Raw genomic sequence first — 21,701 nt, 5'->3', positions numbered from 1 at the left:
ATGTTTGGTGCAGACGCAGCACTGCTCTTTCTTAAAAGAACCATATCTATAGGTACGCATTTTGGTAGCAGCATCATGTTTTGGGGCTTTCTTTACAAATGAATTATGAACAGTTCCAAATACTCCAGAGTGTTGGCTCAAAACATTCTGGCTTCTGCTAGAAAGGGAAAAAAGAATAAGGAAAGAAAAAGGTCAAAAAAGCCTTCTGGTACAACTCATTTATTTGGTTTAAATGATTGGCATTTTAAACAGTCACAGGCATGTCCCGACTCCCAATTTACATGAACTTGAATGTGATTGGCTTATTCTGAAGACAGTCATCCCTTGTCATTAGAGTGTGCACACTTGTGCAAGCACATTGTCTTGTCACTTCGCCTCTCGAAAAAATACTTTTCAAATTGGTTGTAAGAGTTGTATAAGGTAAGAAAATGTTTTTAAATGAATTATCTTGGTCTCCTTTTTTATCTCAGAAACCTGGCGTGCAAGGCTGTGTAGACATTTTATACCCAATGTACTAACTATGACACTCCTTCATATTGCGACAGATGTACATGTTTGGGATTTCAAAGAGGTGGACTGGATAAAGAAGCAAAAGAGATGAGAAATTTTAAGACCAATTATTATTTTAAGGCTGAATTGAGGAACAGATTTCGGAATAGCCCCTGGGAAGCACTGAATTTAGTTGGGATGGACACACGGTCGGACAGGCATGATGGTGATGGAGGTTGAGATGTCATCATGGAAGGTGGCCTGGAGATGCGGCTGAGCTGGTGAATTATGGAGTTGACAGCTGAATGGAAACAATCACAAGGAAAAGACAGATCATTTCAATAGGGCATCACACATCCGATTAGCTGGAAATTCCGTCGACTTGTTCTACTTGCGATTGGAACAAATTAGGTTATGGTAGTCAAATACTCCAATTCATCTGTTGACGTGGTGTTTGTGGGATGTCACACGACAGCTGCTTCTTTGATGTTAACTTTGCCGATCTTGCACACGCACTGCAGATGCTTCTCATATTTGTTTATTCACGTAGATTGGCTTTTTAGGAGTAATTAACCTGGCTTGCTTTGGGAAAAACAATCAATAGGAGAACCATTGGCGCCTGAACAAGGAAGAATACTAGCACAAGTAGGTACCAGCAGCGTATGACATACAAGAACCAATTCTCTTGATAAGTTATCATGACAGACCTAACCTACTTTGCCTGCATCAAAGTTAGGCGAGTGTACCACTACACCATTAGTGACACTAATTTGAATTAATGGTAATTTTCATTCAATTGGCTGGCAACCCGCCTCCTCCCCATTGACAGCTGGGATAGGCTCCAGCACTCCCCGCGACCCTTGCGAGGATGAGCGGCTAAGAAAATGGATGGATGGATGGATAATTTTCAGATAAATGAAGTGAAATTAGATTTATTAGATTTCCCATAGCGTGTCTGATGATTTTTCATGGCACAACTTTGTGACAGCCTTCTTGTTGGCAATCACTGGCCTAGATCAAGGATCACCAACCTTTTTGAAAGTGCAAGCTACTTCTTAGGTTCTGATTAATTGGCTTCCAATTTAATACACTGTTCTGAATTTGCTTAAACTTCCTTCAATTGTACCAGTATCTTATTATTAGTAATAATGATATTTACAGTATGTGAAGAGAAGCTGATTTATCACAATCATGATCAACAATGTTTTAACAGGGTAGGAAATATATGTATGATTATGAAATACTTCCTATACAGCTCTGCAAATCTTAACATTTTCAAATGATCACTTTTGCAAAATTCTGAGGGAATCCCTCTCTTCCGTCTCTGGTGAGCTATTTTTACAATAGCCCGGCAGGCACTGTGATACACGGGGGCATGTTGGTGACACCTGGCCAAGATGAGATTCAGTCTTTCACAGTGTGATTTATCACTTGGAATGTTGTGTAAATCAACCCAAGTCTGCTCTTTGGAATTTTTCAATTTATTCATTCATTAATCTTCCGTTCCACTTATCCTCACAGGGGTTGTGGGAGTGCTAGAGCCTATTCCAGCTATCTTTGGGTGAGGCGCAGGGTACACCCTAAACTGGATGCTGGCCAAATGCAGGGCACATATAATTATACAATTAAATCCCTCTAAAGGAAATCTAAGAATTAATGATCAATATAACTGGCAGAAATAAAGAGCCCAAAAATCTAATTCTACTTAGGGTCCCATGTACGCATGTTCTGCTGAAAGTTTATGCTTAGAAGATTGTCACGAAAAAGTTGCAGTCGTGGTTTCTTCCTTCAAATCATGTCACTCTCTCAAAGAATTACAGTACTAGTAGCAGTACAGTGATGCACGGAATTGGTTTCAGGTTTCCACATCTTCAAAGTAAATTGGGTTTGTCTATCTCATCCACTTGTCACCGTCATATACGCTGTAACGTCACTTTAACATCTAATTAGCAGAAGCTGCCTGGCATCTTATGGTAGCTTGGAAGCTCTGATTTTATTTTGCTTGTGGTTAATTTGCAGATAGAGTTTATTTTAACAGGTTTAAGTTAGTTTCCTCTAGTCTGATGTGCATCCCCCTTAAAATGAAATTCTCGCTCCTATCTCGTATCATGTATAATGACAGCAAATGACATTTATTCATGGCATAAATGGCATATGCTCTTTTATTCAATTCTATTCACTTGGCACCAGGACACTATCTTGCCGTTTGATGATCGACTTTGAGTTCGTGTAATTGGACTTGCGCCCGGGTGTCTTGGACACTCGGCTGAAGAGCGGAGCAGAGCTGTGAACTGATCACCACCTGGTGGTGAGATGGCTCCGATGGTGTGGGAAGACGCCGGTACGAGTGGACCAGGTGACAGCCCTCCAGAGAGCTACGGTCGGAAGATGGTGGGTGCTTGTTGTGGCAGTAATCCCCGATCCAGTTGGTGAAATTCTGGTCCACCATCGGGTGTCTAAGGAGGTGATAGCAGTGCAGCATCAGCACTGTGAAATGAGGCGCTGCTGACCTCGACTCGGGATGTTTTGAATCAGTAGGGAGAATACTTCGAAGACCTCCTCAACTTCCCTTGAGAAGCAAAGAACTAAAGTCTCTGAGGCGGGTTTTCCTATCTCTGGGGTTGAGGTTACCGAGGCGGTTAAAAAGCTCCTCGGTGTCAAGGCCCCGGGGGTGAATGATATTCGTCTGAATTTCCTAAAGGCTCTGGATGTTGTGAGGCTGTCCTGGTTGATACGCCATAACATGGACATTGGGAAGTTGAATCTCACATTCAGGAGTAGCGATGTGGTTTTCACCCTGGCCGTGAAACAGTGGACCAGCTCTTCACCCATAGCAGAGTCCTTGAGGGTGCATGGGAGTTCGCCCAACCAGTCTAGATTTGTTTTGTGGACTTGGAGAAAGTGTTGACTGTGTCACTCAGGGAGTCCTGTGGGGGGTGCTTCAGGATTATGAGGTACAAAACCCCCTGATACTGGCTGTTGGGTCACTGTACGACCAGCGTCAGAGTTCGGTCCACATTCCTCACATCGCATTGCGCTCGTTTCCGGTGGGCACAGGCTGCCCTTTGTCACCGATTGTGTTCATAATGTTTATGGACAGAATTTCTACGCGCATCCGAGGTGTCGAGGGGGGTCCGGATTGCTGGCCTCAGTATTGTGGCTCTGGTTTTTGCCGATGATGGGGTTTTGTTGCCTTCATCTAGCTATGATCTCCAACTCTCACTGGAATGGATAGCAGCTAAGCATGAAGCGTCTGTGATCAGAATCAGCACCTCTAAATGTGAGACCATGGTCCTCAGTCACAAAAGGGTGGGATGCGCGCTCCAGGTTGGTGAGATCCTTCCTCAAGTGGTGGAGTTCTAATATATATTGGGGTCTTGTTTCCCAGCGAGCGAAAAATGGAACTGGAGATTGACAAGCGGATCGATGCAACATCTGCAGTAATGCAGACTTTTTGTCAGTCCATTGTGGTGAAGAAGGAGCGAAGCGAAAAGTTGAAGCTCTCTATTTATCGGTCGATCTATGGTCCTACCCTCACATATGGTCACGAGGTGTGGGTCATGACTGAAAGAACAGGATCCTGGATACAAGCAGCCGAAATGAGTTTCCTCCACAGGGTGTCTGTCCTCTTCCTTAGAGATGAGGTGAGAAACTCGGCCATCCGGGAGAGGGTCAGAGTAGAGCCACTGCTTCTAAGGATTGAGAGGAGCCAGGTGAGGTGGTTTAAGCATCTGTTTAGGATGCCTCCCTGGTGAGGTATTCCTGGGATGTCCCATTGTGAGGGGTTCACGGGGACACCCTAGAACACGCTGGAGAGACTCTGTCTCTTGGCTTACATGGGAACGCCTCGAGATCCACTCTGAAGAGCTGGATGAAGTGGCTGTGGAAAGGGAAGTCTGGTCTAAAGTTACTGCCCCGCAACCTGACCTCAGATAAGCAAAGGATAATGGTTGGAAGGAAGCCCTCAAACAAATTAGATTTTTTTTTTTTTTTTTAATTTGTAATTTTATGCTTTGACGTATGAGCAAAACCTTGAGATTCAAGTGCTACGTGGTGATAGCAAAGTCAACTGAACTCACTACACAACAAGCAGCAGTTTTGGAAATAGTGAGGAATTCTTCAGAAAACATGATTCAAGTGGTTTATTGGTACTCCCACTTGAAATTTAAGACAAAATAACACTTTGTGTATTAAAAAAAAAAAAAAAAAAAAAAATTTCCTCAGGTAAGTCCACTGGCAATGCAAATACAATAGAAAGCACTTAGTGCGGGCTACCAAATAGCATCTACAGTATGTCAATGGTGTGTAAAACAGTGCAGAAACACGTGTATACTGTAAAAATACTCAGGCATATATTACTTGTCCTTTGAGAAAATTGACTAATATTTCTGCAACTTACTGAGTCACATGCAAAACTCATTTTTGTTTGTGGCAAGGGACGCAAACCAGAGCGTGCACAATATGGGGCTAAAACGGTTTGAGGTATTATTTCCATTCATTCATCTCAGATTTACTTTAATTATGACTTTACTACTGTGTTAACAATAGTGATCCGATTTATGCACAACTTTGGGTTCTGTCGCCCGCCATAGGTACTGTATGTGGCTCCATTGTAATCCTGGGAGGCCCTTTATTACATAACCGACCAGAAAACTGGAACATGGTCCTTCAGTTTGTGACATTTGAAGCCACCTCCCTCCCCATGATGTCACACACCCTCAGATATTTGCAGAAGGTCAGATTAATCATTCAAATAGCCTCTACGTTCTGAATGGCTACACTAATGCTGTACCAACCAGTGACTTTAGTCTACCCAAGTTTAAAATTTTTGGTTCTGTTTCAGTGTGACACAAGCACCATTCCAGCCACTTGGAAGATATAACCGGAAGGACTTCTTTGCTTATGGAACCCTTTGCTCACACACATAATTTGAATGAATTTTAATAACATTATCTGGGTCATTTTCATATAATTAGATCAACAATGGTAACCACATGACCTGAATTTTTTTTAGAAAATCTTAAAATGTTACTTACTGTAAATGAGTGTTTGAATTATTGGCAGTTGTTATCCATCGAAAGATAATATTGTGGTTTTCAAGCCGAAAAAAAAAAAAAATATATATATATATATATATATACACATGTATGCATAGCGAGAGAGTTAGAGAGAGAGAGAGAGAGAAAGAAAGAGCGAGAGAGATATTTCAAACTTTCATTGCCAAAACGTCTGTCTAATGTAATGTTAGATGTCCGGAATGAGGTTTCATTCTTTCTGAACATGCTAATTACATTTTTGAAGATATAGGATTTTTTTTCCCATTTCTTAATTTGCTTTTGCATGAAAACTAATAAAAATGTGTTTTAGTGTCTTAAGTTGCTTCCATTTATTTATTTTGTTTCTTTACAAATGGTCTGTCTGTATCATTTAGGCCGTCTTTAAAAATGAATGCCACTGGAGATTGTTTTATGTTGTTGCAATGCACCAGATGACTGTGAGCTGAGTTTCTGGGATGAGGCAGCCATTTTGCATTTACACGGTCACAGGCACCAAAATAAACGGTAATCTCTAAGATATGCATGAATATGTATAAATTTGTGAAAGTGTCAGAACTATTTCAAGGCATTTAAAATATATATATATATATAGTGTCTTTACTATTATTGATCAATTTATATGAAAATGACCTCAATAATCCCTCTATAAAAATATGACACCAACCTGTCACCCGGTGCATCAACTGCAATTCATTTGCGTTTTCTCCATTAAATGCGTGTCATCAGTCATTGGCATCAGTTCCAGTCAAGAGGTGATATTTCTACTGTACTTTTTGCTTTCACAAACAAATTTTCAATTTACCGTTTTACAATAAATAACAAAGGACATTATTATTTCATAATTTCAGTATATCAAATTATATTTATTTACTTGTATTCGTTTACAGAAAAAAAATGTTCTCGTGGTTGACTGTTGGATTTCTGACATCTTTGGGAATTTAAGTATAGAAAGATGAATTCAGTTTTAAAATTCTTCATTCCTGTTCAAAAATGGTAAAATATTCTAAGCACACCGAAATGCGCAATAAATCAATACTTACAGACTAAAAGGGAAAGACAGGTGGTTTAATAAATTTGTGAAGTGCTGCAAATAAAATAAAATGAGAATAATTATGCTGCTGCTGAATGGGACAAATATAAAGCGGGGAAAATAGAAAATACCATCCAATAATTGCTTCTACATTTTTAAGAACATGAGCTCAAGAATGGCAGTATTTGACAATACATGACATAATACTCAACTGGTTGCTATAAACCCAAGCCACCATCTTTCTCTCATGCATATTTTTGAGTCTTATTATTTATTGCTGACACTTTGTAAACTTGATGTATTCCTGGTTGGGAATTGAACTGAAGTTTGCAATAATAATAATAATATATGGCATCCATCGTCTGCGACGTTTGCTCTGTCTGAGCTAATCCAATGGAAGCGCCAGCAACCAATAGCAAGCCCGTTTAAATTTCCGATAAGATCTGTGACGGCTGTCAAACAGCCATCCAGAACAAAGTGAAGATAGAACCGCTTCATCAACACAACTCTTAATGCAGAGAGAAACAATTGAATTAGTGGGAGGGGCTTTTTCTGTTTTGCTGTAATCACACGAACGCACCAACCTCTGACCTCTTTAAAGACTAATTGATGTTGTATGCGAATGAGCGTTACCTTAATGAGTGGTTTTATAAAGATCAGTGGCGGTGCATGATGGGCATTCGTGGAGCGAGTAGACTCTCGTGTTACATCACACAAACGATGAACGGGTATGGCAGTAGTGGAGAAGGGCTCAGGACGTCGAGCACAGGAAGTCACCGATTGCAGGATGATGATGGACGGGATGATAGAATCGAAGCATGTGGGGAAAAAAAGGGGGGGCTGACATGAGAAAAGGGAAGAAACGTGGACGGATGAGCTGTTGCTTGGAGGCTTTCAATGATGCAGGAGTTCATGGAATGAATGAGTTTGGAGGACAACAACTATCTACAGTAAATGTTGATTTTGTACCTCTTAGAAAAAAGAGAGCAACAACATCAGTAAAAGTAATAATTGAATAAAATTAATAATACTGGAAAAGAAAATTCAAGTCCCTGAAATATGAAATTTGTATGAATATGAAATTTTAAAAGATACCTGTAGTAGATGATGATGATGATGATTTACGAAACTCGTGCCAAAATTATCCAGCTCCGAATGGATAATTTTGGCGCGAGTTTCGTAAATCTGAAAAAAAGGCCCATGTCTCGTTTTGAAAACAAACTCAAGTGTTTGATGAGCACTCCTCAACTTTTTTTTGCCTCTTGTCCCAACCTTTTGTCCCTGATTATTTGCTAAAAACAAGTTTATAGGTTTGAACATCAAATATGTTGTCTTTCTAATGTATTCAATTTAAAATAGGCTCAACATGATTTGCAAATCATTGTACTCTGTTTTCTTGTTTAACACAACATCTGTACTTCATTGGAATTGGGCTTGTAGATGTCAATTAATTTTAGAATTGATTAGTTGTTGTTCATTGAAATCAATCATTTTTAATGGAATTTTACACGAGTAGTAATATTATTAGCTGGAGCATCTACTGACATTCGATGTGGATTGTTGAGAAATTAAATACAGCGCTACCTCAACGTACGAGCACACCGATTTATGAGTTTTTCCACGTACGAGCCGTTCACAGTTTGTAAAATTGAGCCTTTTTCTCGTAACATGACTCACATTTTTTCCTATGGCCCTCATCATGAATTCCCACCAGCCCTAATCATACCCGCCTCTATTCTGCTACCTTTACAAATCTCTCCCCGGACTCCCCCTCTAATGTGTTCCCCTCACCTCCTCGCACCTTCCGTCAACCCTGTCCCCACACCTCGTGTCTCTCCCATCACCTCTGCTCTCCTCTCCCTTTCCTCATGCACGTAAACTCCCACAACGCACTTCTGTCTGGGAAACTGTAAGTATACTGCGTTGAAGGCACGTGCAGAAAAATTGCTAAAGTGGTGTTCAAGCACCTGGCCTTTGCCTCTGGATGGAAAAAAGGGCCCTTTTTGCTGCACCGCAATTACTTTTTTTCATTCATAAAAAAATATTCCAATCACTCTCTGTCATTAATTCCACCCCAAGTATTTTGAGGTTTCAGAGGCATTTATTCAAGTCCTTGGGAGAATTGTACACATTCTCCTATCTTTATAAATGTAAGGTTCATCAGAGGCACTTTAAATCGTGACAGTTGTGTGTTGAACTTCTTATCATTATGAGTCTGAGTTTGATTACTTAATTCTGGACACATCCACATCGCTGTTTTTAAGAAAGTGTTTATACTCATGCAACCTCATTATCTCAGTTGTTTACTCTTACTTTGCCTCTCATTTTTTTCAACTGAGTGCTACAGGGTATAAATTAACTAATAGTTGAAAAAAAGTTTTGAAATGATTTATCTTCGTCTCATTTCTGTAAACCACAAAAACAGGGTTTGAACAGGGTTGTGTAGACGTTTTATATCTACTACAGCTTCCCTTCACCTCCTTTGTATAACTTTTTATTGACTGTGTTGATTGTGTCAACATGAATAAATATATTTAAATATATACTGCATAGTATGAAAAATTTTGGCAAAGGGTGCCCGTTTTGGGGCTTGAGCACCTATCCCCCAAAATGTCTGTGCACGTGCCTGCCACGTCAGGTTCCGAGCGCCTGACGCCGAAAGCGCTACTTTGCGGCCGGCGGAGTGTGCCGTGCACTGCTGCAGTGTGCCTGCATGCAAACAATGAGCGCGGTCACCTGTGAGTGCAAAGGCGCTGATTGAAATGGATATCAGCTCATTTGCGAAACGCAGAAAAATACACAAGACAAACACATTCATCTCTATCAAGGCAATCACTGGGAGTTTTATTTGGTCTTACGTTTTGAATCATTACAGCATATCTGCGAGAAAACAACCCGTTCGGGCTGTTTTCTTGTGGTCAGCAGGATTGGACCAGTGGGCCACAGATTATTAAGGCAAACAATATCAGGGGTCGTGACGATGGTGCCGATGATGGAGGCTGTTTGTTATTCACCTCAAGTGTTGTACCGCAAGGCAGAAACAAAAGTTAGGTGTGTGATCCCAGTGGAAGAAAACCAGAGAGAAACTCCTAATGTCTCACACACCGCGACAACGAAATGTAAACGCACCAAACCAGCTGCTGCATCTGTGATGTCAGAGTGTTTTGAGTCAGATTCCTAGGTGGCAAGCGGTGAGAGCTCCCAGTGGGATTTTGCCTCTCTCACGCCCAAATATCCCACCAATATCTTGAGGATTAACTGGGAAATCTTGCGGCACATACACACTCGCACGCAAACAGTGAGCATACAGACGCACAAGCAGGGAGTAGCAAAATGAACATCAACAGATATGATCACGCATCTGCAGCGGTGCCCCACCGCTGCAGCGGCGCACCAGTGTCTTTAAGACTTAACAACAGAGCGCAAACTCACTATATTCCTTCTCATCTCGCCCCACCTTCTCCAAAAAGATTTCGCTTCATGACTAAACGGAATGCCGGCGTCCGCGTGTGTGTGACTTTGAGGTGCAACATGCGGTGGTGAGTTGATAGGCGCACCAATGACAGAAGGGTCAAAGCTCCGGTGCGCCAGCCGCTTGCACCTCACCACCCCCCGGTCGTCCGTCTCCGTGACGGGCGGCTGAACATGCCGACACCCGGGCCCCCCTCCCCTTTCACCGCCTCTGTGTCAATGATGCTTCTTACTGCCCGAGCCGCAATTAATCCAATATATGCATGCGTGCGTGTGTGAAGGCACTGCAAAGATCACGAAATTAAATGCACTTACTGTTTTTCACCAGCCTTTCCCCCCTCTTTCCCTGCGTCCCTCCATCCTTTTTCACATCCTTCCGTTTTGAGGTATCCGTTTTTGCGTGTGTGTGAGTGTGTGTGTGTGAGAGAGAGCGAGAGAGAGAGAGAGAGAGAGACGCGTGCGTGTGTCCCCGCAGGCTCCTCACACTCACTCACTCACTCACACATGCACGCACACACACACGCACACACACAGAAGCTGGGAAAATATGTCTAAACATACATATGTTCTACATGAATCCAGCGATCTCTCCCCCCCTCTCTCTCTCCTCTCCTCTTTCTTGTTCCCCCTCTCTCTCACTATCTCCCCTCTCACACACACACTCTCTCTCTCCCATTTTGCCCGTTCTTTGGTTAAAATTCAGTATATGCGCCCCGTCACCTAGCAACCGTCAACCTCTCTCTCTCTCTTCCTCTCTCTTCTGTTCCCTCCCTCCTCCCTCTCACCACCTCCCCACATCACTGGCGACACGTGTTGAATGCTAAACTTAGCGGAGCAGCATAAAATTAATAAAGGGATGGAGGCACTATCACCTGCCCCACCCCCCGACTCGCCCCCCTCCCCTTTCACTGCCTCGCCTCTCCCGCTCTTTCACTCTTGCTCGTATCATAATGCAATATAAATATTTACTAGAACCACTCAGCCCTCGCTACTCCTCCTTCACGGAGCTCTTCTGCATTAGCCCCTCCCACTCTGCCTCTCCTCCTCATCTAGCCATCCATCCATCTCCGGCGCTCTTCCGTTCCGTCTTATCGCCGAGTTCTGTCTCCCCAAGCAAAATAGGGGTGCAGCAGAACCTGTGTGGAGTCACATGCAATTGTCATGTGGTCAGTATTATGAATAGTGGATCGAAAAGTTCTACGCACTTGTTCAAATATGTTTTTGAGGAGAGTGAAAAAAGCACATGCAAAGGTAAATAATTTCACCATTAGTTTGACGTACCTATTGAATTTAATGCCGTTTTAAAGTAATGTGGTTGCACAAGTGTGCACACCCTCTCAAAAACTGGGTTCTATCCGAGTCAGTAACACTTGCTACCGCGTCACATGCCTCTGATTAACTCCCAGTACATTTCAGATGTGCTAGTAGGCTATACCTGACATTTTAGTTGCTTTCTCAGTCACTGTGATTTGACGGGCGCGTATGCACCTGCGCGCCATCGCCAAATCTGCACAGACGAGCACAAAAAATCACGTGCGTAAAATTTGTTATGAGTAGAAATACATAGATATTGGAAGACGTCGCTTATTTTGTGTAGCCTTGACCAATGTTCCCTCAAAGCTGGGAGACTCTGCAATTGCGCATTTGTCGCACACTCTCAGCGCACGTGAAAACCAATCCAGTGCCATGAATCACAGCCTGACTTCTTTTTTTTTTTTAATACAGAGGCAGTTGATCTCTGCTGCTACTTCCCAGTTTATCTGACACCGCCCCCCTCAGCTCTTAAAGGGGTACACTCATAATTACAAACAGAACACACACCCGCAACTTTAGGTCTGCAGGCATGACTGATCACACCCATACATTTTTCATAGGTGACTGCTTTCTGATCAAAAGCCTGAAGGTTTTGTTTGAAAACTTGGAAGCGTTCTCCTTTCAACCCTGAAATTCCTTGGGTCTGGGGCATCTGGTTTCATCAGGGTGTGCAAATTGGTGCTTGGCTCCACTTTTGCAAATGTGATGTTCCAAGTTTAAAATGTTATGTTACACAGGATGAACGAATACAGTACATCCATGTGCCACACACGGTATGAGTTAAATCATACAAAACCTGCGTGCTAGCTTCCCTAATCTTATGGGATTGATCATTTATTTTCTGGAACTCAGTAATAGCTTTGCATGCCTCATCGACTCACACTTACAATTCCATCACTTCAAACTTCATTTTGTGCTTGTGATGCTCTGCCGAATGTTCCATGGTGAGGTCCAAAACCGTGACATAAAGTGCAAAACAGTAAACATCCAATTTAGCAAACGTGCAATTTCGCAAATGCATTTTGGAATGTTGGTGAAAGATCAATATCTTTGCTCAAAAACTACACGCCCACCAACAGCACACACAGTCTTTTTGTCTGAATGCAATTTATCCAACCATTTTCTGTACTGTTTACCCTACAAGGGCTGCGGATGCCCTGGAGCCTATCCCAGGTATTCTCTGGGCGAGAGGCGGGGTGCATGCTGAACTGGTTGCCAGCCAATCGCAGGGCACATATAAACAAACAACCATTCACACTCACATTAAAGGAACACTTTGTCCAAACTAATGGGAATGGTAGCACACATTTAAAAATTAGTAGATGAGGGTTCTGTGTTTCTTTTAATGCAAGAGTTATCCATAGATTTCACCAAGAAACATCTCTAAATTGGAAAAGTATTATTAAAATTCCTCTCTCGCTCGGATATTCCAATGAGCCCGGCTGGAAAACTGACAGCCAAATCAGCATGGGCCACGCTTGCAGTGGTTCCTGTTCTGACCCCCCATTGCTCGTGGATACGTTTCACCGAACAGAGCTTGGCCCATTTTTGTGAAAAATAATTATAAACAAACAAAACAAAAATAGCATAATCTACAATGTTCGAGCCTGGCCGACAGGCCGAACTTGACGTGTTGGAGAGGGGGCGTTGCGCTGACAATGAACAACAAAGTGCCATTATATGGACCGCGGAGATTTGTTTAATGCTTTTCTGAGGAGTTGGTTTAGATGTCGAGAATATACAGCAGGGGTGGCCAGACTTTTTTACCCCACGATCTACTTTTTAAGCAGCCAGCCTGTTTGATTCACAGTGACCGGGGAAGTGTTATGTGCTAAGAGCCAATAAAGAAAGTATAACAGCGAGTCAATGCTCCGTGTTATTACTACTCCTGCCATTGACCAAACAAAACCAAAATAACAATGTACAATGTTTGAGCCAGAATACACACAGGGGGAACTTGACGTGTTGGAGAGGGGGCGTGATGCTGACGAAAGAGAACAACAATCACATAACATGGACCTTGGAGATGTTCCAGACAGGCTTGTTTCGAAAGACTGGTGTTCATTTTCTGTTTGTGACCTAATGTCAACTGTGGCGGAATGCCAGTGTTGTTTTGAGTTTGAAAAGGTCGAACAAAAAATGGAGCATATCGGAATGAACGTGGATCACAATCAACATGCCTGCATAACTTCCTCGGATAGATACGCAGTTGTTTGTTTGGTCAAAGATGCGTTACATATCAACTTACTTATGATCCATGACAGTTTGATGAAAGGACCACTTGTACACCCAGTGGAAAAACGGTGAGTACACATTTTTAACGGTCTTGGAATGCAACGTGAATGCCACGTGAATGCTATGTGAATGCTATATGAGCTATATGAATACTCTGCGCTATGTCCAAAGTTTATCAAAAATGCAAGCTTATTTTCTGAGTACGGCGTAGGACTATCTAACGGTTTATTTATATCTGGAATAAAAATGCAAAACAAAAATAAACCCCTGGGACTTCCCTAAAGTGATTACACGCATATATCCATCCATCCATCCATCCATCCATTTTCTTAGCCGCATATACGCACGGAGGTCGCGGGAGTCTGTCAACGGGCAGGAGGCAGTGTACACACACGCAGACACGTGGAGTTCCGGGATTGGAACCGGGTACTCATATCTGTGAGGCCAACGCTTTACAGTTGTTCCACCTTGCTGCCTCATAAAGTATGTTGTTGCTTATACAGGACCGGTACAAGGCTATAAGCTAGGCGGTTAATAACCAGTCATGGTTAGTTGCGTGCAAATTTCCCCGGCTGATGAACGAGCCTCAACTGTGACAGCCACAGCTTTATCCTGTCAGGTTGACCCCACAGGAGGTTAAAGAAAGACAAATTTGTGTGAGTTTTCTCAGTTTTGTTGCAGTTTGGTGCACAACACGTCGGCATCTTGGTTTAGCTAGAACGAATGGTCTATAATGCTAAGAACTGGCAATGTCAGGGCGTTTCTTCCGGGTCTGGCTGTGAAAGCTGGCACATATTCAAATTTTGCTTGTATTTCAATAATGTTCTTTATTTTCATTTTTTTTTTCCAATTCATGTCCAAAATATATGTAATAATAATATTACTTCACATTGGAGGGGTAATTGTACATATACATTTTGGGGAGAGTCTTCCTTTAACACCTACAGGCAATTTAAGGTCACTTGCAATTTGGTGCCCGCTATTTGGTATCTCCGTCAGTCAGTTTGAATGTGTTTTGGGGTTTTCTCAGCATTCTATAAATGTCTGAAAAGTGCATCTGTGACTGATCCCTCCTTTCCCACATGCACAGGCAGGAAAGTACATAATTATAGTGTAAACTTCCATTCAAAATGTTCACTTAAAAATAGCACGTTATAGCTGGGTAAACACTGTAAGCATTTGTATGTGTTTGTTTATTATCCTCCTTTGTGTGTAAACGGGGGTCAGCGCTAATCAATGGAAGTAATGATTAACCTAATTTCAGCCTCCGTGCGTCTCCTCAGTAATTTCCTTCAAACCATTTGAGCAGGGTGACAACAACAGATGAAAACGCGTGAATGGACAATACCTTTACATTTATGTTTGAGAAGTATTAGAGTCACACAGCAGAGAAAAAAGGGTCCATCCACAAACAAAAAGTGGTAACTTGGCAACAAGATCGACAGTCATCTGAATGCAGATACACCCTTAAAAAAATTTCCGCATAAAGTCACAACTTCTTTCCTAGTTTTGGGGCTCATAAAATTATGCATTTTGGTCTGTTAAAATTGTAATTTTTTCTCCCGTTATCGCCACTCTTTGCCAAACCGGCTTTTTCTTCTATTTGGGATGTAATATTCTGTATGGTGCATCAGTAACCATGTGAAATATGAATTCATACCACCCTTGCATTCCATAGTTCCATACATTTTTCTGACGAGAGGCCAGAAATTTGTTCTTTCGAATTGCTCCAGCTATGTCACTAGGGAAGATCTCCCTCTGGCTTCTCTATCCATTCTGACATTAGGGCCTTATTCCCTATTAACACTGGCTTTAATCATAAAAATTGCAACTTTTCTTGTAAAACCTTAATCTCGGAACAATAACACTTTATTCTCGAAAAATTGTGACCAGTTAAGGGTATAGTCTGCTTTTCGCCTACTGCCTGAAGATAGCTGGGATGGGCTCCACCACCGGCGTGACCCTTGTGAGGATAAGCGGCAAAAGGAAATGGATGGATGGACGGATATATTAACAATATGAAAGTATCAATGATAAACAATATACGCATAATATCTTTAAAATACCTATTTTCATAAATTTGCATGTTCTCCCCTTGCCTAAGTGGGTTTTCTCTGGGCACTCCGGTTTCCTCCAACATCCCAAAAACTTGCAACATTAACTGGACACTCTAAATATCCCCTAGGTGTGATTGTGAGTGTGGCTGATTGCCTCGATCTGCCCTGCGATTGGCTGGCAACCAGTTCAGGGTATACCCCGCCTCCTGCCCCTTGATAGCTGGGATAGGATCCAGCACTCCCCGCGAACCCTCGTGAGGATAAACTGTTAAGAAAAAAATGGATGGATGGATATTAACAAGGCGGCACAGTGGATCAAATGGAAAGCATTGACCTCACAGTTCTGAGGACCCGGGTTCAATCCCGGCCCTCCCTGTGTGGAGTTTGCATGTTCTCCCCTTGCCTGTGTGGGTTTTCTCCGGGCACTCCGCTTTCCTCCCACATCCCAAAAACTTGCAACATTAACTGAACACTCTAAATTGCCTGTTGGTGTAATTGACCCCTCCGTACAGGGCACTTAACCACGCTTCCTGATGTAAGACAAACAGTAAAAATGGCAAATACAATACAATACATTCTGAACTGAGACAGACTCCATGCTTCTGATTTCATTCAAATCAATGATATATTATAGATTCTAAATACAATACATTCTTAACTGAGAGAGACGCCATGCTTCTGATTTCATTCAATCGTTCACACGTAGCAAAGTTATGCTAGCGGAGAACGTCTCATTCATTTATACGAGACGTGTATTAAAAATCAAATTTAGGGCATATCTTCGTGCATACACAGTCTGGTTAACTTTCGGCCGCAAGCCAGCAAGAAATCAATACGTTTGTGCAGTCCGATCATCGCTAAATATCGCTTAACAAAGAATAAGTGTGGCAATCGTTCACACGTAGCAATGTTATGCTAGCGGAGAACGTCTCATTCATTTATACGAGACGTGTATTAAAAATCAAATTTAGGGCATATCTTCGTGCAAACACAGTCTGGTTAAGCTTCGGCCGCGAGCCAGCAAGAAATCAATATGTTTGTGCAGTCCGATCATCGGTAAATATCGCTCAACAAAGAATAAGTGTGTCAATCGTTCACACACAGCAGTGTTATGCTAGCGAAGAACTTCGAATTCATTTATACGAGACATGTATTGAAAATCAAATATAGGGCATACCTTCGTGCAAACATATGTGTTCCGGTTGATATTAGATGGATTTAGTTGATGATGCGGTCTTCCACAAAGTTTGATCCATCGAAGGCATTTTTTGTACCTGGTCTTCGGTTTTGGAAAGGGTACGAATCGAACTCCACCAACTAGCCTTTCAGGATACCTGTCATCACTATTACAAAGTCCGTGACTACACCTCTTAACAATATTTTTTGTTAAATGACCCAAATACGCGATAAAACGCTAACTAAACCTATACTGGACCATGCAATGTTGTCTGAGAAAATGGCGGGAGCAAAAACAGGCTTTGGTTTATGCAGATCTCTGGCCTCTGATTGGTCAGTGACGCGGATTGCGCAATATCTACGGAGGGGTCAATTGTGAGTGTGGCTGTTTTTCTCAATGTGCCCTGCAATTGGCTGGCAACCAGTTAAGAGTGTACCCCGCCTCCTGCCCGTTGACGGCAGGGATAGGCTCCAGCACTCCTTGCAACCCTTGTGAGGATAAGCGCCAAAAGAAAATGGATGGATGGATATATTAACAATATAAAAGTATAAATGATAAACAATATACATCATAATATCTTTAATATACCTATTTTCATTAATTAAAACTGACATAGCGACACACACGCATAGCCTGCCTCATTATTCAAAATACTAATGTATCACACACATGCAGGTCAAAGCTCCCCCATGCATTGATAGAATTGTCTGACCAAACGATGGACACACACCTGGGTTTCATCTAATTAAACTCATCAATATGAGATGGATGCCGATATGTCCCCATGCACAACGACACTCACACAAACGGCTGCGCGTCTATTTATGACCTGTGATTGATTCGCCGGCAACCAGTTCACCCTGCTGCTCGCCCAAAGTCAACCGTGATAGGCCACTGCTCACCTGTGACGCGAGTGAGGATAATATAAAATTGATCATTTATTATAGGGTTTTCTTTTGTTATTCTTTAGTTTTTGATGATTAGCAGACCAAAATAACAATCGTAATGAATAAAACATAGCATAGCAACTACAGTATATGTGACTTTTACCACTCATGTTAACAAGTGGCCTATTGTTCACTGCTGAGTCAAACAGGAACTATTTTACCGTCGGAAGCATTAACAGGTTGTTATCCGAGTCGTGTCGCAAACACGCCTTTGTGTCTTACTTGATTTGTAACTTTACTCACGGGAAGGACATGACGTGCCACTACGAATGGGAATGATGATGTATGGAAATTTTTCAATGGGAGATGAGCTCACCTCGCAATGACTTTGCTGTCCTTCTCACCAAAAACGTTGGTTCTCATTCATCAAGTCAAGTCAATTTTATTTGTTGTGAAGTTATTTCAGGGCAGTTTACACATTCAACAGGTCAACAACCACACTCCTCATACAAAAGAATAATTAACAACCTACGACTTTTTACATTGGTGTTGCGGTGTATGAGTGCAATTACATTTAAGCAACAGATTTTTGAAGACACCAACAGTGAAACAACATTTTAAAACAACATAATTTCACACTGGCATAGATTCATCCATCCATTACATATATATCCATTACAAAAAAGATATTACTGTCACTACACTACCTTAACTGAGTCAGTTGTAAAACTCATCTTGATGTGTTAATCTATCTTCAAACAATCAAGTCACGTACATAGAAGGAGAAAGAAGCACAATAATTGAAGCAAAAAATGTGAAAAATGTTGTAATTATGATGGAGTGCTACACATTAAAAAAAAATATTTTGGGGGAGGTTGAAACAGACTAATTCATTTTCATGCTGAAATATCATTTTTGGTTCATGTTTTAATCCATAAGCGTGGTCAGCGATCGAATTAAACTCCTGTCTTCGGGCATCACAGTATTTGAAGAACACTTCATTTGAACATATTTTTACAATTCATTTCAAAATATTTTGTCCATTCATGGAAAATCCATCCCAATAGATCAGACCCGCTGGAAAAGAGCTCGTGCACCTACGTCACCGAAATCACGTGACTGGCCATATTGCCGGTTAATTCCGTTGAGAAGAAACGAAAATGTCTTTTTCGCACGACGCCCAGAGTTTTGTCCAATACCGTTAAACATTTAGATGGTGATAATAAATTAAGATATGCGGAAAAATTCGAGACACTTGGCATAGAGGACCCATATTTAGGGCCGAAGTCAATGTTTTCGACGATAAGAAATTGGACTGTTAATTTGCTTCTGCTTGTCATGGCCAACTGGATCTACACATGTATCTGGTGAGTAAGTGGTTGAGATTTATACGGAAGAGTTTGGAAGCGTAGAAAAGTCTGGACGCATACAAATACTTCGTTGCTGGATCTGTTCTCAATCAAGAATAAATCCCACATAGTCATAGAGCTACTCAGATTTTTTCAATACAAATACCAATATTTAAATAAATGACCCCTGATTTTACACAAACTTGCATTCATTAACTATGATTGGAAGAAAAAGACGACGGGATGACAGCTCGTGAACACGAAAGCATATTCGGCTACATGTTAACCTTTGCCGAAATCCATCGATCTTTTCAGCTAATATTCAATACAAATACCAATATTTAAATAAATAACCCCTGGTTTTACACAAGCCGCATTAATTATCTATGATTGGGGAAAAAAAGAGAACGGGGAATCAGCTCCTCCGTACACGGAAGCGTATTGCGGCCACACCTCTAAACCTCTCTGCAACAGATGTTTTTTTTTTCAAATACGCATTTTTCTCAAATGAGTCAACTTTGCATTATAAATGCTTCGTAATTTGAGATTAAGAATAATTCCTACCTGAAATGAAGTGATCGCTACACAGGCGTGTGTATTTGGTTGGGCAGCATCCATCACGTTTAGTTCCCGAAATCCTTTGATCTTTTCTGGTCTTTTCAGCTGGTGTGCTTTAGAATGATCTCTTTGAAGATCTGTCTCGTCTGTTGTGACAACCAACAGCACAACGGGTCTCGGATATTGTAAATATTCTCCTCTGGTTCAATGTCGAGGAGCTCTGTTTGACCGGCAATATGGCGTCGTGAAAATGGTGATGTCACGTACACGAGCTCAATAGAAAAGGATTCCTACCCCCAAAAATGTGTACCATTGCATGCAATGCCTTCTGAATAGAAGAATTAAGATCCCACGTACCAGTCTGATTGATTGATTGATTGATTGATTAATTAATTAATTAATGGAAAAAAAATGTCCCCCCACCCGTCTAGGTCAATACGGTAATGCAATGAGTATAAGGATGATGTGGTGACACACAATTGAGACTATAAATGGCTACGTGGGACTTTACATGTACTCTGCTGTTACAGGCACTTTTAGCACACTGCCTGCCAGCCAATAAGGGTTAGGACGTGGGCTAATCAAGCTGATTGCGCTCCAGATGGCGAGGGAAGACGGGTGGGATGTGTTCTTGGTCCGCAGTGCGTGTAATACGTTAACTGTCCCCAAACTTTGCGCTGTGGCAAAAAGGTGAAGCTGTTGCCGTACATTTCTCTTATCTAGTTGGCCCTCGCATTCATCAATCACTGCATCGAATTAGCTCGCCAGTGCACTTCCCCTCCTCCCATCTTGCTCACCCTCCCTGTCTCTTTGCCTTGAGCTCATGCAAATATCGGAATGGCGACATGAGACTCCATGAACCATGTGATGGTTTGTGGTGTCACTATTTCTACGCCACAATGTGTGTGTTTGTGTGTGCGTACGTGCCACAACGCCACTCTCCAGCCGCATTCCTTCGTGCTGCATGCGCTGTTTTGCTGTTATGGTTAATAAAAGGCTCGGTTTGTGACTGAGGCACATTGCTACGCCGGTGCCTGTTTGCCTCCTGCCAATTCCACCCACTTTCGTGTCTGTGCGAACGCCGTGTGTGTGCTTGTGTGAGTTGAGAATGTGAGTGTTTGGTCTAATCTGATGTGACTGGACTCCCCTATCTGTGTTTACGCATCTGTTTAGCTGTGAGAAAACAACCAAACAGTAAGTATCGCTATCTCTGTCTCTCTATCACTCTCTCACAAACACACTCCGAAAAAAAATATATATGCATTGTGTGCACACAGAGGCATGTACTTAACATTCTGGGGCGGATCCAATTGTCCCTCTGTGTTTGGAGCAGATGAAATGGCCCAAGAAGTCTTTAATATATTATAGTGAACCCCCATTTCGCAAGAGATCTGGTATGTTCTGCACTATAGAGACACTTTGGATTTTTTTTTCTTCAAAAATAGTTGTTACACACTTTTTGAAGATGATGTAAATGTATATAAACACACAAAAAAAAAAGAAATTGAAAGCATAGAAACGATGGAAAATACTGTACATATTATAGTGTCTGTGTGCATGTATGTGCCTTTAAAGGGCCACTGTCATGAAATAGATGATTTTTAGTATATTAATGAAAAAACTGCAGCCGCTATGGACCTATGCGTTTTTTTTCACCACAAAACATGATTTTGACGTGTATGGCTTTTTGTAACTTCCGCCATAAAAATCCTCTTGAGGGATTTGTTTACGAGAAGAAGCAGGAAGTGACGTACATGGCAGTAGCGCACTCAAGCGGACTCGTTTGTTTCTATTATTTTTACCTGAGGGAAGGTAGTTCTCTGTTCCTTTGTGTTAGCCAAAATGCCGGCTCGTTGCATCGCTGGATATTGCTCGGACACTCGGGAAGATGGATTCATTCTTCATACTTTTCAAAAAGACCCAGTACGTCATGAAAAATGGATTGCACGGGTGCAAAGGACGAGAGCTTCATGGGTTCCAAATGATAGGTAGGTGTGTAAACAGCTACTAAAAAAACAAACAATAGTTAGGGGGGAGGACGTGATCCTTTCAGAACGTAACAAAAGATCTGCGTCCG

General features: G+C 41.8%; 2 long non-coding RNA genes across 4 annotated transcripts in view; one reads left to right on the top strand and one right to left on the bottom strand.

Annotated features, from left to right (window-relative positions):
- The window catches only part of LOC133500548 (uncharacterized), a 43,950-nt gene extending 38,343 nt beyond the window's left edge, over positions 1-5,607 (top strand). For both annotated transcript variants that reach the window (XR_009794936.1, XR_009794937.1), the window contains 2 exons: positions 5,082-5,224; positions 5,333-5,607. This is a non-coding gene — a long non-coding RNA (uncharacterized LOC133500548). The remainder of the gene's footprint in view (positions 1-5,081; positions 5,225-5,332) is intronic.
- On the bottom strand, positions 13-19,997 carry LOC133500549 (uncharacterized). Of its 2 annotated transcripts, none has more exons than XR_009794939.1 (3): positions 19,631-19,997; positions 7,210-7,416; positions 13-790 (listed from the first exon to the last, which is right to left on the bottom strand). It is a non-coding gene; the product is annotated as an uncharacterized LOC133500549 (long non-coding RNA). The 2 variants fall into 2 exon arrangements; XR_009794938.1 differs by lacking the exon at positions 19,631-19,997 and adding an exon at positions 10,363-10,846.
- Positions 19,998-21,701: the final 1,704 nt, after the last annotated feature.

Source organism: Syngnathoides biaculeatus, chromosome 5, assembly GCF_019802595.1.
Source record: "Syngnathoides biaculeatus isolate LvHL_M chromosome 5, ASM1980259v1, whole genome shotgun sequence".
In the NCBI taxonomy this organism is placed as follows: domain Eukaryota; kingdom Metazoa; phylum Chordata; class Actinopteri; order Syngnathiformes; family Syngnathidae; genus Syngnathoides; species Syngnathoides biaculeatus.
The sequence above is the reverse complement of the archived record's forward strand: the minus strand, read 5'-3'. Positions and strand labels throughout refer to the sequence as shown.